Source organism: Chiloscyllium plagiosum, unplaced genomic scaffold, assembly GCF_037043375.1.
Source record: "Chiloscyllium plagiosum isolate Xiang-an unplaced genomic scaffold, Cpla_swu_hap1 HiC_scaffold_42, whole genome shotgun sequence".
NCBI classification, from domain to species: domain Eukaryota; kingdom Metazoa; phylum Chordata; class Chondrichthyes; order Orectolobiformes; family Hemiscylliidae; genus Chiloscyllium; species Chiloscyllium plagiosum.
The window spans coordinates 44,847,806-44,872,886 of NW_028270180.1; the positions used below are offsets into that span (position 1 = coordinate 44,847,806).

The window sequence follows — 25,081 nt, forward strand, 5'->3', positions numbered from 1 at the left end:
GGATTTAGGGCAGAAATTCAGGGAGCTAGGATGGAAGCTGAGAGCTAGGACGAACAGAGTTGTTGTCTCTCTATTTTTGCCAGTGCCACGTGCTAGTAAGGCGAGGAATAGGGAGAGATTGGAGTTCAACACATGTCTACAGGGATGGTGCAGGCGGGAGGGTTTTGGATTCTTGAATAATTGGGGCTTATTCTGGGGTAGGTGGGACCTGCACAAGCAGGATGGTCTTCGTCTGAACCAGAAGGGTACCAATATCCTGGGGGGGGGGGGGGGGGGGATATTCGCTAAGGCTATTGGGGTGGGTTTAAACTAATCCAGCAGGGGGATGGGAACCAAAATTGTAGTTCGAGTATAGAAAAGGGTGAGAGTATGGAGATCCGAAATCAAGTATCAGGTATGCAAGATGGCACCGGCAAGCAAGATATTGGTTTGAAGTGTGTCTACTTCAACGCCAGGGGCATCCAGAATAAGGTGGATGAACTTGCAGCATGGGTTGGTACATGCGACGTCAATGTTGTGGCCATTTTGGAGACATGGATAGAGCAGACACAGGAATGGTTGTTGCAGGTCCCAGGATTTAAATGTTTCAGTAAGAACAGTGGGCGGCACGGTGGCACAGTGGTTAGCACTGCTGCCTCACAGCGCCAGACGACCCAGCTTCAATTCCTACCTTGGGCGACTGTCTGTGTGAAGTTTGCAGATTCTCCCCGTGTCTGCGTGGGTTTCCTCCGGGTGCTCCGGTTTCCTCCCACAGTCCAAAGGATGTGCAGGTTAGGTGAATTGGCCATGCTAAATTGCCCCTAGTGTTAGGTGTAGGGGAATGGGTCTGGGTGGGTTTCTCTTCGGAGGGTCGGTGTGGAAATGTTGGGCCTAAGGGCCTGTTTCCACACTGTAAGTAATCGAAACAGAGAAGATGGTAAAAGAGGCATTTTTGGTCAAGGGACAGCATTGCAGTTGCAGAAAGGATGTTGCAGAAAGGCCTCCGAATACTTCCGGAGATATTGGGGAAAGGATAGCAAAGATGATTCTCGATAGCAATGAGACAGACAAGGTAGTTGCCATGGGGGACTTCAACTTTCCAAATATTGACTGGAAACACTATAGTACGAGTACTATGGATGGATCCGTTTTTGTCCAATGTGTGCAGGAGGGCATCCTGACACAGTATGTAGACAGGCCAACAAGGGGTGAAACCACATTAGATTTGGTACTGTGTAATGAGCCCGGCCAGGAGTTAGACTTGGAAATAGGTGAACACTTTGGTGATAGCGATCACAATTCTGTTATGTTCACTTTAGTGATAGAAACGGACAGATGCATACTACTGGGCAATATCTACAGCTGGGGAAAAGGCAATTACGATGCGATTAGGCAAGATTTAGGAAGCATCATATGGGGAAGGAAACTGCAGGTTTTGGGCACATTAGAAATGTGGAGCTTAATCAAGGAAAAGCTCCTGACTGTCTAACATAAGTATGCACCTGCCAGGCATGGAGGAAGCTGTAGAGCGCGGGAGGTGTAGTTTATGAAGGAAGGTGAATCTCTGGTCACGAGGAAGAAAAAGGCTTATGTTCGGATGAGATGTGAAGGCTCAGTTAGGTCTCTTGAGGATTACAAGACAGCCAGGAAAGACCTAAAGAGTGAGCTCAGAAGAACCAGGAGGAGACATGAGACGTTGTTGGTGGATAGGGTCAGCATAAACCCTGAGGCTTTCTACAGGTATTTAAAGAATAAAAGAATGACAAGAGTAAGATTAGCGCCAATCAAGGATAGTAGTGGGAAGTTGTGTGTGGAGAAGAGGGCACAGGGGAAGCACTAAATGAATATCTTTCGACAGTATTCTCCGAGAAAACGGCCATGTTGTCGAGGAGAATATTGAGACACAGACTACTAGACTAGGTGGGATTGAGGTTCACAAGGAAGAGGTATTAGAAATCCTGCAGAGTGTGAAAGTAGATTAGACACCTGGGCCGGACGGGATTTATCCTAGCATCCTCTGGGGAGCCAGAGAGGAGATTGCCGAGCCATTGACATTGATCTTTAAATCGTCATTGTCCACAGGAAGAGTGCGAGAAACTGGAGGATAGCAAATGTGGTTCACCTGTTCAAGAAGGGGAGTAGAGACAACTGGTAATTACAGACAAGTTAGCCTTACTTCAGTTGTTCGTAAAGTGTTGGAAAAGGTTATAAGAGACAGGAGTTATAATCATCTGGAAAAGAATAACTTGATTAGGGATCGTCAGCACAGTTTTGTGAAGGGTAGGTCGTGCCTCACAACCTTTATTGAGTTCTTTGAGAAGGTGACCAAACAGGTAGATGAGAGTAAACCGGTTGATTTAGTGTATCTGGTTTTCAGCAAGGCGTTCGATAAGGTTCCCCAGAGTAGGCTGTTGTACAAAATGTGGAGGAATGGGATTATGGGTGATATAGCTGTTTGGATCAGTAATTGGCTTGCTGAAAGAAGACAGAAGGCGGTGGTTGATGGGAAATGTTCATCCTGGACACCAGTTCGCAGTGGTGTCCCTCAAGGGTCGGTGTTGGGTCCACTGCTGCTCTTCATTTTAATAAACGACCTGGATGAGGGCGTAGAAGGGTGGGTTAGTAAATTTGCAGACGACACTAAGGTCGATGGAGTAGTGGATAGTGACGACGATGTTGTAGTTTACAGAGAGACATAGATAAGCTACAGAGCTGGGCTGAGAGGTGGCAAATGGAGTTTAATGCGGACAAGTGTGAGTGATTCTTGTTGGTCGGAGTAACCGGAGTGTAAAGTATTGTGCTAATGGTAAGTTTCTTGGAAGTGGAGGTGTGCAGAGAGATCTCGGTGTTCAGGAACAGAGATCCTTGAAATTTGCTACCAGGTTGACAGGGTTGTTAAAAGGCATACAGTGTTTTAGCTTTCATTAATTGAGGGATCTAGTTTCGGAACCATGAAGTTATGCGACAACTGTACAAAACTCTGCTGCGGCCGCACTTGGATTATCGTGTACAGTTCTGTTCATTACATAAAAGAAGAATGTGGAAACTTTGGAAAGCGTGCCGATTTCCTCGGATGTTGCCTGGTATGAAGGGAAGATCTTACGAGGAAAGGCTGAGCGACTTGACGCTGTTTACGAGGGCGAGAAGAAGGTTGAGAGGTGACTTAATAGAGACATATAAGATAATCATACGGTTAGATAGGGTGGTAATTATTTCTGATGAAAAAGCGTGAAGTAGTTTTCTCCAGGGCTAATCTGTTTGAGTTTGAAATTCCACTTCTGTGTTTCTCCTTCGAGGAACATGTGGATAACAAGCAGCTGACGCGAAGAATGCTCCAGTTTGGCAGGAAGAGCAACATGAGAGAATAGAAGCCGTAGAGTAACGGGGAAACAGTTGGGGGGAAGACGTACGGGAAGCGGCTTAATGCTTCTCTTCCTATGTAACGACAACACAACTAGAGGAATCCAAAGTAAACAGGCAGGAGGATGGGAGATTACAGGAAGCCAGGCTGCCTCAGGAGGTATACATTCAACGTGTATCAATTCTTAATGGCTGGGCCTGTCCTCGAATGGCAGCCTGCTGCCTGTTTACCTCTTTGCTTACGGAAACAGGCTCTGGTTTTCAAGTCTAAAGTGAAGGAAGAAGTAGCCAAATCGTTAAATTCCTAATTTTCTGATAGTCGGTCCCTACTGAGGCATTTGTCACTCTCGCAAGATGTGTCTGTGGTAATAGAAAGAACTAAAATTCCACCGAATCGTTCAAAAGAATTGACGTCCTCATTGGAAGCATCTTGCAAAGCAAGTTGTTTATCTTCTTAAGCTCGGTTTTCCTAAATATCTCTCAAAGAAAAGCTGTTTCTGAGTACTTTGTAGCCAGAACATTTGAAATAATTTCATTCTGTTTGAATTATTTGAGGCACTTCTTAATATACCGATTAATGTCTCCGATCGATGAATGCAACCGAGAATATCAGAGTTAACCTCAGACCGCTGTCAGAGGAGGGGAAGATAGGAGCGTCTCGCAAGCTGCTCTTGTGCACATTATCAATTTCAAACCAATCCAATACCTGCAACCCGTGGGAGTTTGAAGGAAACAATTAAAAAGAGCCAGTTTCAACTCTGAATCTTTAGGGGAATGAAGGATGAACTGACCGAATGAGCAGAGACTGTCAAGGTACCTTCCCCTTCTTGAAGGAGCAGGGACATGAACTCTGATGTTCTTGAGGCATGAACTGATCTGAGATATTGAAGCATTCCCATCAGAGCTGCTCCACTGTCGTTGTTGTCACTGTCAGCAACAATATAACCTGATTCCCTGACGAGGCACCCAACCCAACAATGACTCTTAACCAATATGCCACCAGTGCTGCCTCGCAAGCTGTTGAACTGCTTCTTAATGCCAAAGCATATGGCGTTTAATTTATCAGTACATAAGTTTGAGCAAGTCATCGACTGTTTACAGAATGGAAAGAGGCCCATCATCCACGTTTTCAGCTCTTGGCCTCTCCCCTTGTGTTCTCAAATGTTTCAAGCACTCGTCGCAATGCTCTCATCCAGGCACGTTTTACAATCTATGCGACTGATGTTTAAGATGGATAACCTGTGTTCACACCCCCTCGGTGATCTGAACCCCATTTCACTTACAGAGGCAAACACACAGACACGTTCTGGCGAAGTGACTGTGGCCTTTGGAGAGATCAGCCAGAAAATAGGAATGCACTCAATTGGCTTATTTTGTCCCATTTCAAATTACAACACCAGAGTTTGGTTGCAGCAAAGAAAGGAAGCATTCAGCCACTCCCCTGTCCGTATTCCTCCCCTATCTAAGCATTGAGCTACGGAGGCAGTGTGCTCTGAGAGAAGGATTCTCACTCTTTAGAAAAAGCAACACAATAGATGATTGGATAGCCCGTGCATTAGAAACCAGTCGGAACAAAACCAAGACAGAACTGAAGGCATTATGAGCAGAAGGATGGGATACTGTAATTCCGAATCAGACAGTGTCCATGTTGATAGAAACAGCGACTGTCCCTGGAAGTCTAGTCATTTGGATTCCGTGCTCTCACAGCCATGGCCTGCGAATCGTTTGCATTTATTGTTACCAATATGAAATGCTGCCTTCCCCTTAAAAGTAGAATTATGACCTGGACATGCACACATAAATTGTGAAATTGATATAAATTGATGTTTTTTTTTAATTCCATATTTGGGCTGAAAGTGTAACATGTAAATACTTCGATTGTCATTAAAATCCAATATTCAAGCCAGTTAATGTTGTCACAAAACTACAAAACCAGAGGAAGAGCTGGGAGTTGCATGGCTGAAGGAGGTGACTGCTTCTGCTTCCGACCCACTTTTCATCCCTTTTGTCCCAAGAACAAGTGCAGAAGCTACATACTGGCAATCTGATATATATATATTTAAAAAAAAACAGAAAATGCTGGAAGTATTCAGCTTGTCTGGCAGCTTCTGAAAGTGTAGTAGAGGTCAACACCATCACAACCTGATTGTCTTTACTTTGTATTAATGATAACTAATGTCCAAGTCACAACTCATTCAGACACATTTCCTCATCTTTAAATGTATGCACGCTTTCAGTTTGCCATGAGAAACGTTTATCAATTAATTCAGTACTGACAGGATAACCGTTTAAAGCTGTATGAAACATGTTGCAAACAGTCATACCAGACAAAATGAGGTGCCACGTGAGAAGAAATATGTGTTTCATTCAGGAAAGTTAAAATAGAATTGTTCATAGAAAATTGTGGTGAACTTTCTGCCGTTTTTTTTTATGAGGTAAGAAGAAGTCTTGATGATGCTAATCCAAAGCGATCAGATAAATGTAGATTGGCCAAACAAAAGACAAAAGTTCTGTGAGACTGCAGTGCATGAAACGTGGGGATGAAGGAATATAAGGAATCATAGCAATATTGATCATAAATTGGCTGCGTGAATGGTTACTGATGAAGGGTGCCTGCCGGAAACTTCGATTTCCATGATCCTCGGATGCTGCGTGACCTGCTGTGCTTTTTGAGCACCACTCTAATGCTGACTCTGATCTCCAGCATTTGCAGTCCTCACTTTCGTCTGCGGGAAAGGGAACAGAGTCACCATTAACAATTGTGTTTTGAACTGGAAGAGTTTTTCAAGCGGACTTTGATTGAGCGTTGGTGTGTGCAAGTTCTAGTTAGATTATTTTAGACAAGCAGCATTCTCTGATTTATCAGACCGCCCAGCGCGCCCATGAGATTCTCTGATTGGTTGGAGGACCAGTGCCTCCAGCTTGGTCCTGTAGGACTGCCTATTCTTCGCTGTTGAACATTATACGTCATCACTTGCATGCATCGAGTTAACATGAACTGTGAGCATGCTCGCGGCGAGTGCTCATTGGAACGAAATGTTGTTGTCTCCAATCAACAGTCGTTGAGTGAGGGCTAAAGGGGAGGGAAGCGCCAGATGCTATAGCCCAGTTAGAGGTTACAGGTTTGGTCATGAAATGATTCTGGAACCAAACATAGTTTATCTGGGATCGCCAATTAAGCCACAGACCGCTATTCCTGTTTCAGTTTTTTTTAATTTATCAGGTCACGGTAGGTTTATCTATCTTTAGTGTGAATAGAGCTGAAAATAAATGATATTGTATGAAATCATTGCGGTGATTCATGAGGATGTGGTGTTGTTGGGAGACGCTTGGGAGTGTATTAGTGACTGGAATTGGTGGGAAAGTGTACCCCATGAACACCTCTATCACTTACCTTGCTGTAAATGTGTTAGAGATGGAAAGAATGGAGCAGGAAGTGGAGGGACAGGACTCCTGAGCAGGATAGCGGTTCGTGGGGGTTTTGGAATTTGGGGTCATTCGTGGCCAATCCCTCAACAAAAACCCGACCCATTGTTTTTCTCACTGCTCCCCTTCCCCACACTTTCCTACCACTCCCTCCACCCAATATCAGCAACATTTTAAAGACGTTTACTTATTTCATACATACTATCTCGCTTTTGTCAGAACATTCAGTAATTTGAGAACTGAATTGAAATTGAGATACAGAACAGCCAGTGTACGAATCTCAAAAGTTACTTTGCACCTCCTCGAATTGCTGAAGTTCGTATGCTAAAATTGCTCCCCGATTACTGTTTGGTAAGTACTTACAGAATTTTTTTTAAAATCTAGACAATGTGTTACTGATATCTGTGTCAGTTAAAAACAATTGGTTTTCATATCCCACCTTCAACAGAATGGAAATATGAAATATTAGAACAGAACTGGCTTGTGGGGATGTTTGATCCTTCTCTATAATTCAGTATGATCTTGTCTGATCATTCTGCACAGTAACCTGCTACTTATTTAGGCCTACACCTTTTGATCCCTCTTGCCCCAAAACATTAGATATCTTCATCTTGTCAACATTCCACATTCTGGCTTCAATTATGTTTTGTGGCATCAAATTTCACTTAGTAACCCGCCTTTGATCAATAAATAAAATCGTCTTAAATGGACTACCCCATATTCTTAGAAGTGACGCCACCTCCCAACCCTCTATGGTTTGGACGCCCTGGTCATTGAAAGCATCCTTCCTGCATTTACCTTGTTCGTACCTTTTAGAATTTTACTCGTTTCTGTGACATCCTACTTCATCATTCTAAACTTGAGTGATCTTCATCCAAACGAATCCTCATACGTCAGTCCAGTCATCCCATGAATTAATCTGGTAAACTTTTATTGTGCCGTCTCCGAATGGAGAACATCCTTTATCAAATAAGGATCCCAAAACTGCACACAACACTGTCGGTTGTGCTGTCAACAAGACCCTGCACAATTTCAGCAAGTCTTCCCTGCTCATGTGTTCAAATCCTCTCAGTACAAAGGCTAACACACCGTTTGCCTTCCTCACCTGCTGCTGCCCCTGCATGCTTACGTTCAGCGATTTGTGTACAAGAAGACGAGATCTCCTTTCCTATTTTAGTTTCGTAAATTCATGCTGGCTCTGTCCAATCTAGTTACTGTTTTCCAGTGTTAGGCTAACTGTTCTGTCATTCCATGTTTTCTCGCAACTTCCTTTTATAAATCATGGCGTCATATTAACTGACCTCCAAGCCCTAGACATTGTTTCAGAGTCGATAGAATATTGAAATATGACAATTAATTTACTCTATTTAGACTCCACACTCTAGTTACAGAAAGCATTCACTGCATTTATGGTGATTTTATGTACACTGCTGTTTGATTCGCAGTTGGTGGAATTTACTGTCTTTTAATCTCATCAATTTCAACAACACTATCTCCCTGATAATACTGATTTCTTTCAGTTCCTCCCTCTCGTTTTCTTCCCAGCACTTTAGGAATATAACTTTTATCATCTGTGATGATAGAACTAATATACATATTTATTTGCTATGCTATATATTTATCCTGCATTATAACATCCTCTGTTTCTCATTGTAAGGGATTTGTTTTCAATAATCGTTTTTTTTTTCTCAATTCATATACCTTCAGGAGCTTTAACAATTCATTATATGCTTACTGTTAAACGAAAGTTTCGTTCTGCATTAATTCTTTCTTCATCTTCTGCTGGTATCTGATGTTTGCTGCTATTTTCAGCCAATTTATAAGGCTCCTTGAGTGCAATACTATGCCTAATATCACTTGTTAGCCATGACATGGCCACGTTCTCCGGTTTCTTTGTGTCAGACAGGAGTGAGAAGCAGTTGCAGTTCCTGCAAATGTTTTTGAAGTGCTTGACATCCCTTTAAGTTCTGTTCCACAATTCGTTGTCCCATGCTCACGCTTCATATCAGTATCATTTCTTCTATTTAGATTTCGGCTCATAATCTGAGTCAGCTCTCCCACTCTCGAACTTAATGAAGAGTTCTCTCACTGACTTCTTCAATCTTCCTGAGGGACACCATCGAGATGGATTGTCAATTATTCCTTGACATATATACAAATAAAGCTTTCAAATAAAAGTTGACATATTCCCAGGCCTGCTGACTCATTAGAGACAGACAGAGAGAGGGAGAGAGAGAGAGAGAGAGAGAGAGAGAGAGAGAGAGAGATCGCACGAGTTGACTGATGGTGCTTTAACCTGAGAGTCGTTGTGCTTCAGGCACAAGGTGAAAATGTGTGGACTTCATGAGACCAGTACGAGAACTGTGCACATGCTGCTGCTGTCATTCTTCATCGAAATCTCGTCGACCAGCCAACTAAGCTAGCTCACCAATAGCCATTAAACAGTATGTAATCAAGGATGCTCTGTCCTCCATTTGTGTCTTAAATGTAGCGACTCAGAAAACCATCTCATACATACACCACGTAAGTCTCCTCCATAGTATTGTTACTGATCTGACTTGCTCAGTCTATGGGCAGATTGAAGTCACACACAATAGCGAGAAGGCTACAAGATAAAGGAGCAGAATTAGGCCATTCAACCCATCGAGACCTCTTCAATATTTGGTCATGGTTGATATGTTTCTCAACCTCATTCTTCGGCTTTCTGCCATCTCCTGTAACTGTTGATCCCCTCATCCATCAGGGACATATCTTGAAAAATTGCAATGACTTGAGCACGAAGCCCTCTACGGCAAAGAGTTCCAAAGAATGACTAGCCTCTTGCTGAACAAATTCCTCCGCATCTCACTTCAAAATGGTCATCCTTTCTCTCTATACTGTGCAGTCGGCTCCTGGTCTCTCGTGCTAGTTGAAAAACTTCTCCACAGCCACTTTAATTGCCCCTCTCTGTATTGTTTAAGTTTCAATCAGAATCTCCTCAAACTTCTAAACTGCATCAAGTACAGTCCCCGAGCTTTCAACATTTTATGACAAGCATTTCTTCCCCCCAGGATCATTCTTTTAAACCTTCTTTGGACCCTCTCCAATGTCATCATATCTTCTGGAGTATTGTGTACAGTTCTTGTTTCCTCGTTACGAGAAGGATTTTATTGTATTGGAGAGGGTTCAGAAATTATTTACCAGGATGATGTCATGAATGGAAGTGTTCTGTTATAAAAATAGGCTGCGGTTTCTTTTTCCATGGAGCAGAAGACTTCGACGTTTGGCTTATAGAGATTTGTAAAATCACGAGGAGCATAAATAAGATTACTATCAAAGGTGAGGGAGTTCGAATCCAGGGGCATATGTTTAAAGTACGAGAAGGAAGATTTATAAAGGGCATGAGTGGCAGCTTTTGTTTTACCCCCTTTGGTCACTGTGTGCAATAAACCGCTAGAGGAAGTGATGGATGCAACTACAGTTAAATTATTTAAAAGTCATTTGGATAAGTAACTGATTAGGAATGTATTGGAAGTTTTTGGGCCAACGGCAGGCAGGCGGGTCTATCTCAATTTGGCAATGAGTTCTGCATGGTATATATGGAGTGAATGGTCTGCTAAACTGCTATATGACTCTGATATACCCTTAGATATCGTGCCTAACATCCTGCAATATTCCAAATACCGTCTGACCACGACTATGTAAATGCTCAAATGGACATCCCTGCTCTTATATTCGAGACCCCTTGATATGCATTATAAAATTGAAATTTCCTTCCTTAATTCCAACTGAACCTGCCTGATCTAGGGCTCCCAAGTCACTTTGTGCTTCGGCTTTCTAAAGGCTTTCCGTGAACAGAAATTAGTCGAAGCCTGCCTCCTTCCTCTCATACTGCAGAATCTGACACATCCCATTTTGTATTGCATTTGCCAGTCATTTGCCCACTCTCTGCGCCTGCCTAGCATCTTATGAACTTTCCCAGCTTTCTTGATACGACCTGTCTCTCCAACTACGTTTGTGTCAAGTGCAAATGTAGCGAAAATGCACTCTGTTCCTTTGTCCAGATGTTTAACGTGTAACGTGAATAGTTATGCTCTCAACACCGATGGCTGTGCAAGTCTTAAAAAATCAGTAGCTGCCATCCTTTAAAAGACCCCTCTGCTCTCACTGATCCAGTCAGCCAATCCCCTCCTTGTCACTAACAGCATGCTTTTACCTTATTTTGCAGTCTGCTGTATGGCACCTTATCACAGGACTTATGAGTATTGAATTAGATCACATCCACTGGCTCTGCTTTGCCTAACTTACTTGGTACTTCCTCAAAGAGATCTAACATAGCTGTCAGACATGACGTCCACTTGATGAAGACATGCAGACTTTGCTGTATTTTACCATCCATTTCCAAGTACGGTGCAACACTGTCGTTAGCATGGCCGACAGTAGTCTGTGTCTGCCTCTCCCCTTTCTTTCAGCAGGGGTGTTGCATTTAAAAATTTCCACTCATCTGGGACCCACCCTGACACCGATGACTCCTGACTGATCACGACCAATGCGTCCACAATCTCCTCAGCAATCTCCTTCAGAAATCAGGAATGCAGTCCAACTGATCTCTGTGACTTAGTCCCTTCAGACCTTGCAGCTTCCCTGGCATCTTCTGGTTATTGTTGGCATTTCATTCACTTCTTCCCTACGTGTCTATTAATTGACATATTTTGTTGTTGTCTTCCACTGTGAAAACTGATGCAAAGTGCTTGTTAACCTGCACCATTTCGTTGTTCCCCATTACGTCTTCTCCAGTGCACCAATTTGCACTCATCTCTCTGTTGTCTCTCCACAATTCAGGTGCTCTGCCTGTATTGCTGATGAAGGGCTTTTGCCCGAAACGTCGGATTTTCCTGCTCCTCGGAAGATGCCTGAACTGCTGTGCTTTTCCAGCACCACTCTACTCCAGAATCTTGTTTCCAGCATCTGCAGTAATTGTTTTTTTACCGAGTTGACTTTAACCCTACTGCGAATACTCTTGCAAGGATGCCTGCCTTGAAGAAATGTTCCTCCTCTCTCTACAAGAATCTCAGGGAGTCCTCTTCCACTGCAACTCCCAGGTCATTTCCTCTGCCCTGAAGCTACCTTCTCCCACTTTCCTCACTGACCTGTCACCTTCATCCCCACCCACACTCACCTATTGTACTCTATTCTACTTTCTCCCCATCCCCGCCCTCCTCACATTTAATTCTCCACCCGTCAGGCTCTCTGCCTGTACTCCTGATGAGGGGCTTTTGCCCGAAACGTCGGAATTTCCTGCTACTCGAATGCAGACTGAACTGCTGTGCTTTTCCATCACCACTCTACTCAAGAATCTGGTTTCCAGCATCTGCAGTCATTGTTTTACCTTGCTCTTCTCTCTGTAACCTTTTAAATATGCGAACAAACTCTTGCACCATTCTTTATATTTCAAGTTCACACACTTACGTACTAAATCTTAATAACTCATCTTGCCATTTCGGTTGTTCTCTGCTCGTTATTGAACCCTTCCAAATGCTCTAGGTTTCACTAATCTACACCAGATGGTGTTTTTCTTTTGTTTCTGTGCTCTCACTGACTTCTCTTGTCAGTCATGTTTGCTTTATCCTCTCTTAAGCATGTTCAGGTGGCGTGAGCAATGGATCCGGTGTTACTAGGCGCTGACGGAGTGCCATTTGGACTTGAGATAACGTCCACCAACTTCTACAGTATAGCACAGTACATGGAACACGACTGTGACCAGGACACAATGATTGTGAATTTCTCTCCTGGACTGGTAGAGAAGGGTTTACGAAACTGCATTTAAAGTGAGTTCAGAGGAGAGTATTTACACACACCAAACCCAAACCAAGGTATATTTGTGTCTTCTGAATTTCTTACCTGGATTGACAGTGATGAATTTTAGATACCTCTTTTTGTTATTTTACCATAACTATTGTCGACTGTGTCTTTATGAGTTTTCCACTAATTACCATCCCCAGAGCCTGTGACTGTCACAAATCTACTCCATTTTCCTTCTGCTTCTCAGATCATAAGGATGAGGAAAATCTGCTTCATTTTTATTTCCTGATGTCTGTCTGCGCACGCTAAAACATTTATCTACCTTCTTTCCCTGCACAAACCCGACCAGCTAAGGTTTCCAGCATAGCCTGTTTTATTAAAAAAAAATTTCAGCTGCTGCAGTATTTTGCTATTATTTTCTTGCAGGTGTTTCTCACAGCACTGAGTCTAAAAGTACAGATGCTCCAACGATTAGCTGCTTTCTTACTGAGTGGTGAATGCAGAAACAGATCCATGGCAGCCTGTGTGAGTCTTTTTTTCTTTAATTTTAGTCGCAATTACCGAATGATTGCAACACAAGATAATTTGGCGCATCGTGCCAATGCTGGTTCCCTGGGCAGATTAGTTCACCCCACTCTCCAGCCCTTTCATGAGCAAGACTGGCTGATATTGTCAATCTCCAATTGCCTATGTAGAAGTCGATGGATTTTCTTCTTAAACTGCTGCAGTCCACGTAGTGCACTTAGTCCCAGATTACTGGCAGGCGAGGAGTTACAGGTTAAACACCTGGAAATGATGAAGGAATTGCAATGGATATCCAATTCAAAAACATCAGATTGCAATCCTACCCCGTCTTCCATCTGTCAAAATGTCCACAATGATTCACAGAAATGTGAAAAGGCAACACTTGACACTGAGCCACATAAAGAGTTGTTTAGACACTTGACTGAGCATGTTTGAATGGGTTATCTCTCAATTATATTCTTCAAATCAATTTTATAGGGTATTAGAAGGATTGATTTGCACTCAGCAAATTTGGATCAAAGATCACAGCAGAGTCTGACGTAGTCACATCATTTATCCAAACCTGAATAGTATGGTGTTCTGAACAGAAAAGGTACAAACTTCGTTCAAAGTCAGGAGAAACAGAGCACGTGTGTGTGGGCGAGGCTTCAGCTGATCATCTGGCCTGGCAAGACGCAAAGCGAATCAGCACAGTGAGATACTATGCAAATGTCAGGATTGTGGAAAAGGAGAAAGTGAGGATCGCAAATGCTTGCAATCAGTGTCGAAGAATGTGGTACTGGAAAAACACAGGCCGTCAGTCAACATCCAATCAGAAGCCCTTCATCGGGAGATTAAATGTACCAAAAATACGAAACAAGGGACAAAAAAATAAGAACAAGAAAGAGGTCGTACTTCAAAAGTTAACTGGGCTAAAGTTTGAGTCAATTAGACCAAACAGGCTTCATCCCAAAATGTTGAAGAAAGAGGAAGACAATGAGAGAATGTGGATGCGCTGGGAGTCATCTTTCAAGTTATGTAATCTCTGAAAAGCCTCCTGTGGAGTGGAATTCACGTTGGAACCCCACAGTTTTGCTTGTTCAGGAAGCTTTTTATCCGGTCCCACAGAACATCACAAAACACAATGGGGTTGGAGAAAACGTGCCAGCATTCATTTCCAGCTGTTTACCAGCTGGAAAGCATAGAGTAGGAATAAACGCACTTTTCTCACGTTGGTGTTCTGTTACGGGTGAAGTACCACAAGGATCAGTGACAGCACTGCTGCCTCATAGTGCTCGAGACCGGGGTTCAATTCCATCGTCACGCGATTGCCAACATGAATTGTGCACATTCATAGTGTCTGCGTGGGATTCCTGCGGATGCTGCTGTTTCTGCACACAGTACAAATATTCACGGTTTAAGTGAATTGTCCATTATATCCAGGAATGTCCAGGCTTGGTGGATTGGGCATGCGAAATGCAGCATTATAGGGAGAGAGTAGGGCCTCATTGCATTGGAGAGATTCTATGATTCAATGCTTGAACCAAATTGTTCCCAAACATTATACATGATTTGGACATTTGGACCTCTTGTAATTTTTCTAAACTTGTTGATGACATCAACTGGATGGGAATGTACATTGTAAGGAGAATGGTGGGAGCCTTCAAGTGAAGTTTGACAGCATCAAGAATGAGTCAGTAAATGGAAGTTTATCCATAACACACGATAGCTCCACAAAGAATATCAATAATCTGGTTAAATCTGACTACCTGTTCGCAAAGTATCTTGAATTTTCATCATACCCTTGATTTTCTTTCTCCAAGTGCCTTGCTCAACAACTTTATTAAAAAGAAATTGAGAAGCTTTCATGTGACAGATGTTAATCTAACTACTTGTCATTTCCTCCTTGACTTCCCTTCTGTTCTGACTAAATAAAACTCACTGATCTGCATGGGTTGGAGAAATTGAGGACTGCAGATGCTGGAGATCAGAGCTGAAAATGTGTTGCTGGAAAAGCGCAGCAAGTCAGGCAGCATCCAGGGAACAGGAGAATCGACGTTTCGGGCATAAGCCCGAAGAAGGGCTTCCTGAAGAAGGGCTTATGCCCGAAACATCGATTCTCCTGTTCCCTGGATGCTGCCTGACCTGCTGCGCTTTTCCAGCAACACATTTTCAGATCTGCATTGGTTCCCACGATGACTCTCCACTGATTTTATAATTCTCAGATTTGTTTTCAAATCCATCCATGGTCTTACACCCCATTAATCCACCACTGCTTCCAGCCTAACATTCCTCTGTGCTCTTCCCACTCCTCTACTTCTGCTCTCAGTATTCGAACGCTCCTTACTCCCCCACTGCCAAATATGGATTTTACACTGAATGAGAGAGTCTGAAGCAGTGTTGCATTGCACTAAACACTACAGGCTACTGCTCTTGGCGGTAATATGGAGTTCTACCTCATCACCATGTTATCCAAAAAAATTAGATCAATTCATTCTCATGACTATGATGTAGATTCCTGCAAAATACTTGACTATTTTCTGTGTGCTGGCAAGTACAGTATCTTTCTCTATCCCCTGTTTCACTTTGACTGTGACATGGCACATTTTACTGCTCGTTTATCCACTTATAACTGTCCTTTGTTTGAGGTCTGTATTTCTGGTTTTGTGTGCGGTGGGCCAGTGACAGCCTGATGTGCAATTCCAAATTGTTATGAAGTTGAAAATGTGTGCTGTACCTTGAAGAGAGGTAGAATGTTGTTCTGCACTGAGAGCTTACGAGAGCAGTCTCAGAGTTTACTGGAAAATTGAAAATTTCTAACATTTGGCTGTGAAATAGGTACCTGAGTTGGTTGCTGTTTTGACGACAATTCAAATTTAACCAACGAGATTCATTTACGTCTCTGTAAATTAAAAGCCAATCGATTTTGAATTTATTATTCTGCCAACATCGAACAAATGAGATAATCCGATTTGGGGGTATAAGAAAGGTAGGCATTTTGAACGTTAGACAGAGTTACTGCCATCAAGGGGGAACTACAGGAGGAAAAGAAAAGCCAAAAACAAAAAGACCGATTGCGAAATGAAGGGAAATGACTCTGGCAATTTGTGCAGCTAACACCAAACGAATGTTTGCATGAAAGCGGCTGGGTTGCGCTGTTGGGTCTTATCATCATCACGATCACATGTGCCCCACACGCTGACAATTGATAACTCGGCCGAATCTCAGTTCATCTGCTGCTGAAACTCTCATTTTTCCCCCTTTGATATCATTATAGGGGACTTTAAATGAAAAGGCTGGAGATTTTGCTCGATTGAAAAATTGCAGTTCTGAGAAATGATGTTTTAAATGAACATCAAACGCGACTGTAGAAATTCAGCGAAGGAACAAAAAATGCAATGACACTGGTGGAAGAGTGCCACAGAGACCAGAAAAACTTAGTGGTATAGTGGAGCTAATGGCAGTTAATCTCTCAATAATGATCAAATAAAAGGGTAGAAATAACAGTGGATTTTCATAACTCCAATGTAGTGTGTCATTGTAATGCGAAATGATTTTTGAAGTGATTTCAAGAGCACTGTTTTGATCAGTCATGGCAAGACAAACAAGAGCAGCACAATAGGAGGAATGGCGTCGTGAGAGCATCTTGGTAGTAGAGATCAAAAACCAGTCAGCTTAACGTCAGACTGAAGACACCTCGCACAAGAATTAGACTAGTATTTTTGACAAGGTGTGTGTTTATTTTACAATGGCAAACTGGTTAAAAGATAAACGTCTGTGGCATTAATGGAAACGTAGCAAGTAAGGTGCCATACTGGCTTAGTGGCAGGAAATCAAGACGAATTGTTAACATCTAATCTCTGGTCCATGCCAGTAAAGTCTCCGACATGATGATTGATTTCACAACGACCGAGATTGAAATGGATCGACTGGTTTCCTGTTCCCGATGATGGGATAGGACACGTTTACCCATCAAGAGTGACAGCAGCAACACAGACAGAATGGTGCCGATGTGCACTTAGATTATGGAATGCCTCAGTGAAATGGCAGGAGCGATGTAAAGGAGGTTTAATGGCCTTGTAAGGGAGGGAAATCTCTGAAAGTGCGTGGGTTTGAATTCTGATTTATGAAATGGAGAATTGTGATATTCCACATAAGTAACCAGTGTTGCAGAATATCATATAATCTCGTGTTCCCAGGGCTAAACTAAGAGAGACTCTGTGGCGCAGCAGTGAAGGTCAAACTGGAAATTGGCATGACGATGAGCCCGCTGTGTCGGTATAAAGGTGCATGAAACGCCGGGGCTGGGACTCCAACCTCACCTGTAGTACCTTCTATTGACATGGAGCAAGGCGCATTGTGATATCAGATTGGGATCTCCAACTTATAGGGAGCAGCTTCTGTTGGCATAAAGCAAGGGGCATTGTGGCAGCAGGCTGGAAGTTCCAACCTCACCTGGAGCAGATTGTATTGATAAGGAGCACGGACCGATGAGACGTAAAGTTGGAGAAAGGATACTCAGTTATTTTAATCTGAATTAAAGTAGTATTTAGCCGGACCCATGTTTGTAGATTGAGTGAATATCTGTCCCAGGGAAATCTCGCAAAAAGAAGGGAAAATGTGGCAAGGATTCAGCTCGTGGAGGAGAATCTGTGCAGAAAGAAACGCAGGTAATATTTTCTTTTTCTGCCTTTTATCATAAGACTGACTGCGTATTTGGTTAAATTGCAGCAAGTGATTTTCAGCTCGTGCCATGATATTATATTTCCTGAAAACCCATACAAGTCATTAAAGCGAACTAAACTTCCAAAAATTAACGGTATATACCTAGATCAAAGGGAGAGGACAGAGGGTGGTGGTGGAGGGTTGTTTTTCAGACTGGAGTCCCGTGACCAGTGGAGTGCTACAAGGATCCGTGCTGGGTCCTCTACTTTTTGTCATTTAACTGGAGTTGTGTTGGACAGCGAAGAGAGTTACCACAGAACAGGATCTTGACCAGTTCAGCCAATCAGCTGAAAAATAGCAGATGGAGTTTAATTCAGATAAATGTGAGGTGCTGCATTTTGGGAAAGCAAATCATAACAGGACTTCAAGACTTAATGGCAATGTCCGAGGGAGCGTTTCTGAACATACAGACCTTGGAGTGCAGGTTCATAGAATCCTGATGTTTGAAATTTAACTTGAAAGTGGAGTCGCAGGTAGATAGGATAGTGAAGAAGGCGTTTGGTATGCTTTCCTTTATTATTCAGAGTATTGAGTACATGAGTTGGGAGGTCATGTTGCGGCTGTACAAGACATTCGGCAGGCCACTGTTGGAATATTGCGTGCATATCTGGTCTCCTTCGTATCGGAAAGAAGTTACGAAATTTGAAAGGGTTCAGAAAGAAATGAGGATTCTGTCAATGTTGGATGATTTGCTAAAGAGGGAGTGGCTTAATTGGCTGGGACTGTTTTACCTGGCGCATCGGAGGCTGAGGCATGACTTATTAGAGGCTTTCAAAATTATAAGGGTCAAAGATATGGTAAATAGAAAGTCTTTTCCCTGGGGTCTGTGGGTCCAAAATTAGAGGACATAGTTTTACGGTGAAAGGGGAAAGATATACATGAGACCCACTGGGCAACGTTTTCACACAGAGAGTAATAAGTGTATGGAATGTGCTGCCAGAGGAAGTGGTGGAGGCTGGTACAATTGCAACATTTAAGAGGCATTTGGATGGATATACGAATAGAAAGGTTTTGGAGGGATATGGACGGGGTGATAGCAGGTGTGACTTGATTAGGTTTGGATATCTGGTCAGCATGGACGAGTAGGATCAAAGGGTCTGTTTCCATGCTGTACATCTCTCTGACTCTATGACTCTATTTGATGTTGACATTATGCTCGAGTTTATCTTGATTTATGGAGGAAAAGCTGGAAACTAATGTTGAAATTTACAGGATCAACGATGATCCCATTCAATGACTGAACAGACAAGAGGCTGAATGGAAGTTTCATCATGACAGATATGTTTTCATTATGAATCGCGCTGAAACACAACGTGGGGAGGATTGGACTGAAGCAGTGGTGGTGATTTTCTTTCCTGGTTAAATTTTTGAATATGACTGCTATTTCTCCTGTCCTTGTTAACATCAAAACTCTGAAGCATGAAAGCGTGAAGAACATATGGGGCTAGTGGCGCCAAGTCTAACGTGCCTGACTCAAGATCAGAACATTGTAGATTTCACTCCGCTCTAGCTCGAGGTTAACACAGGTATTTATTAATCTCACAACCTAATCTTCCTCATTGTTCTGAAGCCGAGATGAATCTTGAGCTCCTGATATGATAAACGATAATCTCTTTCAGTACACATCCCGGAGAACATCACAGTCAATGTCGCACAAGTGAGGAAGACCAAATAGTCCCACACACTGCGAATCGGCACTTTTCAATTTCACAGAGCCATCGACCCAATCACTGCGGCTCATAGTAATGGCAAGGAAACAAAATAAATATCTCAGTCTCATGTTGGTTCATGGAGTGCCGAGGCACCTTCTCCTTCTTTAAGAGGCTGGAACATTGACTGTGATGTTCGTGGAGACATTGATTGATTCGAAGCATTGTAAGGAATCCTATCACAGAAGCCTACGCTGTTGATGCTGAACAAAACAGCCCTTACTGGGAATTGAACGCGGTCTGCATTGGTAAAAGTGCCAATTCAGAACCACGACACGACCAGGGACGAGTACAACGGTCGGAGGCACGTAGTCTGACAGCCCTCAAATGTGTTGGACGCGTTCTTTGCAGAAACAACCGCTTCACTATCCTCATTCCATTTTCCATCTCTTTGCCTTGTATGACTTAGCATCACGAATACAGATTGAATATCTCTGAAGGTTGTGTTGATTTCATCACAATGAGTTGCAGATTTATCCACCACCACTACTGGTGGATAAAGTTTTTACTGCTTATCTACTGAAAACTTTGTGCCTCGTACATTTAATCGACACCACTTGGCGTTTGTCCGAGAGGAAACATTTCTTTCAGCTGAACATGCTTTTATCTCTCATTGTTTTGCACATTTCAATCATGTTTCCTCACAATCTCCTCTTCTCTATTGAAATTAGAACAGAAAAACTGATCGTTTCCAAAAAAAAAACAAATATGCATTGTGTAATTTTCCTGAGCCTGATGTTCCAGTGATCTCCGGAACATGTCAGTAAAAATTGCTACATGAGCACTGATCTCACAACAGCAGTATGTAAATGGATCGATTGGTTTTAAGGTCCTAATTGTGGGATTTGGTCACGTTCGCCCAACAACATTGACTGCAGCTGCACAGACTGAACAATGTCAATGCGAGTGCTTGATAGCCAAATGCCTCAGGGAAATTGGAGGAGGAACCTAAAGCAGGGTTACTGATCGTGGGATGGGGAGAAATCTCCGAGAATTGGTGGGTTTGAATCCTGATACAGAGACAGCAGAGATGTGAAAGGGCGAGGGTTTGAAGGAGCAAAATCATCAACTCGACGAATATTTTCATGTCAAAAAAGATTGATTCGCTCCTGCTTTTGTTAAGCATGTCTTACTCTGCATAAAACGGTAACAAGTGACAATACTGGAAGTCAAATTGCAGATGATCTTTCTGCTGCCACTACGCAAAGCGCTAACCACTGCATGATACCGGCACCACATGGAATAGCATGATGCAAAAAGCAGTAAAGATAGTGGCAGAGGATATGTTAGGAACAGGACCACATGAACAGTAGTAATACTTGACAAACAGTGACTGAGACATGCAAACTCATGGTGAGCTGAATGGTAAACTTCGGTATCTCTAGAGCCGATGGATATTTCATCACTTAGTTTGTTGAAGGTGAAGATTGAAAAAGTTCTCCAGAAAATGAAAGCATCAGGGAATAGCGCAGGGAATTGCTGGAATGTATTTCTGCAAAAGAAATGTAGTTTACCATCGGTTACTTTAGCAATTTCGTCATACAAGGAAGTGACCATTGCTGTGGAATATCATATAGTGCCAGGTTTCATGACTGGAATACGAGAAACTGTGTGGTGCAGCAGCGAAGATCAAACTGGAAATGCGGATGAGGATGAGGCAACGGATATGAGTTCAGAAATGAAATCATTGAGTGTGAAGTATTTCACTGAAAGTACAGAGTGAATTGAAATGCCGGGGACTGGGAGTTCCAACATTGCGTGGAGCAGTTTCTATTGACGTGGTATACGTCGCATCAGGCTGGGAGCTCCAACCTGAACTGCAGCAGCTTCCATTGACACGAAGCAGGGAGCACTGGGATATCAAGCTGGAAGTTCCAACTGTATCTGGAGCAGCTACTATTGACATCTGCACTGAGAGAAATGGAGGTAATGTTTTCTCTCTCTGAGCTATCTCATATGGCTAACTCTGCTCTGGGCAGAAAGGGAATTTTTTTGGTCATTTCATTTTATTGAATTTCTTGTAAACTCGCACAGGCCGTTAAAATACGTTCAGACTTCGAAAATCAGCTTGAATACGATGTTGTGATTAGGCATTAGTTGATCAAAAGTGATGGAGCAAAATCAGTGCAGTGAATTTGAAATTCATCAGATGAGCGGAGATCCCATTGAATGGCTGAGTAGACACAAAGTGAATGGAAGTTTCATGAGGATGAATGTCTTTTCGTTACAAAACCTCCAGCTGCACAAAGAGTGGATCATTGGAGTGAAGCAGTAACGGTGGTTATCTTTCCTGGTTATTCAACTTGTGAACATGAGTACGATTCGTCATGTCCATGTTGAGATCACAACTCTGCAGAATGCCAACCTCAAGCACGCGGGAGCACAGTGTCACAATGGATAATGCGCTTGGTTACGGTCCAGAGATTGTAGTTAAGGTTTCGACTTGGTTCAAGAGCAAGACTGGCAGGCTTCAACTTCACATACAAGTTAATTTACCGCACAATGTAGCACATACAACGGGTCAGTGGCACAATGGATAACATATCTAACTACAGATCTACTCTGTGGAGCTTCGATTCCAACCTGGCTTGCGGGCTGCGCTGACTTTATTGCATTTAAAACTGACTGTTCTGAAGCCGAAATGAGGTTTGCACCTTGAACTGCAGGGACAGGAGTCCCTTCATTAAATAACCCTGCGACCGTCAGAGTCAATATCCCAGAGTCATCACTGGGGGGGGGGGGGGGGGGGGAAAGCTGAATTCTTCAATCAGGTTGCCCTCTACACCTTTCAACTTTCTGAGGTTCACTGTGGCACCTGCGATTGTGAAGGAAACGAGACACAGAGCCAAGTCTCAGCTTTGACAATTTTGGGAAAACCTTTAGGAAGCGGAATCAGAGGAGAATGGCGAGTGATCTGTCTGAATGAGCAGAGACTGCCGAGGCACCGTCCCCTTTATTTAAGAGTCTGGGACATCGTCTCTCATTTCTCGACGTCATTAATTGATCCGAGGTACTAAAAACACTCCACTTGCAGGGGGTCTGCTTTTGCTGATGTCACTGTCAGGATCAAAACAAACCCAACTCCCGGACTGAGAATCAAAGCCGGGTCACAGCGAAGGAAGCGAAAAAAATGGACCTGCTAGCCCACCATGGACAGCTACACGAATACCACGTATGTGTAGAATGACAGCCCTCAAGGTCGTTGTACATGCTTTCGTCAGATGCAATCGCTTGACTATCTTTATTCACTTTCATCACTTGGCCTTATATGCATTAACAACTCAAGTTCAGATCCGTGTATTTCTGAAGGTTATGTGGGTTCAGACAGTGAATCCAGATTCAACCATCCGCTTGCTGATGAGATTTTTCTGCATATATCCTCAATCCTTTCCACTTCTTAACTTCAGTCTACGCCCCTGTTGATCGGTCAAGAGGAAACGTTTCTTTTAGTCTGCATTGTCCATGCCGCTCATTACTTAGTGCATATGAAACATGTATCCTCACAGTTTCCTCTGCCTTAAGAAAACAACCCCAGTCAAAACAATCTGTCTTCATAACCTAAACCTTTCAACTTGGTAAATTTCTGCATGGTTTCCAGTGTGATCACATGACTCCTGTAATGTGAATTGCAGAACTGCACGCAATATTTCGGGGGAACCGAATGAGCAAATGAAATAATTGACTGGAGAAAGCCACAGAAACTTGTCGTTTCCAATAAAACATCATTTGCTCAATCCTGCGCTGTACACTTACCCTGAGCCCGATGTTCCAGTAATCTCTTGTCCGTGTCAGTAAAAGCTGCTCCATGAGGAATAATTACAGAACAGCTGCAGCTAAATGGATTGAATTGCTTGAAGATGCCGACCATGGGTTTGAACACTTTCACCCAAAACAGTGACCGCAGTAGTACAGAATGAACAGTGTAAATGTGAGTATTATATTGCGCAATACCTCAGTGAAATGGGAGGGTGGACGTTTAGGCGAATTAGTTCTTGTGGGAGGGAGAGATTTCTTCGATAAAGGGTGGTTATGATATGTGAAACGCAAAGATGTGAGATAGCGGGTGTTTGAAGAAGGAAACTTATCACCACGTCGAGTATTTTTATGTAAAACATAGATTGATTTTCTCAACGTTTGCTAAGCACATATTACATGGGGTAAAACGGGTAAAATGCCGATTGCTGTGACAGTGATTCGAGCAGAACTTACTGTGTTGACAATGCCAAGGAAGAACCATTTCATGATCCTGGCGCCACATGGAAAAGCACGATGCAAAAAGCAATAAGGATCGGGGCAGAGGTTATGCCAAGAACAGAAACACACGCACAAAGGAATACTTGTCAAACAGTGACTGAGATGTGGGAACTCAGATTCGGTTGCATATATATCGCTTCTATGTCCGGAGAGACTGTAGAGATTGCAACACTGAGATTGTAGGATGTTATGTTTGCGAGATATCTACAAAACTTCAAAGGGTCATGGGATACTGCAGGGCATTGCTGAAATGTATTTCTCAATAACACTGTATTTTAACATCGGTTACTTCACCAATTTCCTCACTTATTGACGTAATCATATAATGGCATGTCATATAATCCCAGTTCAAGGGCGTGGAATCAGAGAAATTGATTTGCAATGCACCCAAAACTAATTGGAAATGGTAATGGCGTTCAGCGCGAGCATGTGGCTGCGAAAATGCAATCGGTGAGCGTAATGCCATTCTCTGATGATATAGAGGCGCGTGAAATATCGAGGCTAAAAGCTCCCGCCTTAAGGAGACCGGCTTCAATTCCCACGCATCAAGAAGCAGTGGGACATCAGGCTCGGAGCTCCAATTTCACCTGCAAGAACTTGTATTCACATGGAACACGGAACTTTGGGACATCAGCTGGTCGAATAGATACTCAACTATTTTATTCTTAAGTCAGTAGTTTTCAGCAGGATACTTGTTGTGGATTGAAAGAATATCTACAACCGGGACAGTCAAAATTACAAAGAAGAATTCTGCAAAGAGTCAATTCTTGGAGAAGCATCTGTGCAGAGTGATGCAGAGGAATGTTTACGTCATCTGCCATCCTCATATGTTTGACTTTGCACTGGATTAATTTCCATGAAGGGATTTTTTTGCTCGGTTCACAGTATTCACTTTCCTGCATATTCGCAAAAGTCGCTACTGTACTCGAAACCTCTGAAAATTAACTGGTATATACAATGTGGTGATTCGGCTCACATTCACGTGAGTTATGCTGAAGAAGTGGATTCGAAATTCATCACATCACATTCCATTAAATGACTAAGCAGACAGAGTGTGAATGGAAGCTTCATGAGGACATATGTATTTTTTTTTGGAAAATTCGTTGCTTTGAAAGGTGATGAAGATTAGACTGAAGCAGTGACAGTGATTATCTTTATTGCTTGTTCAACTGGAGAACATGACTGCTATTAACCGTTCCGTATTAACATCACGGCTGCTAAGGCTGTGCATTGGGCCAGTGGCGCAATGGATAACGCGCCTGACTACGAATCAGGAGACTGTAGGTTCGAATCCTACCTGGCTCGCCAGTAGCGCAGATTTTAATCCCGCTTAAAAATTGATT

General features: G+C 42.9%; 1 non-coding gene across 1 annotated transcript; it reads left to right on the forward strand.

Moving 5' to 3' along the window:
• The first annotated feature begins 24,970 nt into the window (after positions 1–24,970).
• On the forward strand, positions 24,971–25,043 carry trnar-acg (transfer RNA arginine (anticodon ACG)). The gene has a single exon. It is a non-coding gene; the product is annotated as a tRNA-Arg (tRNA).
• Positions 25,044–25,081: the final 38 nt, after the last annotated feature.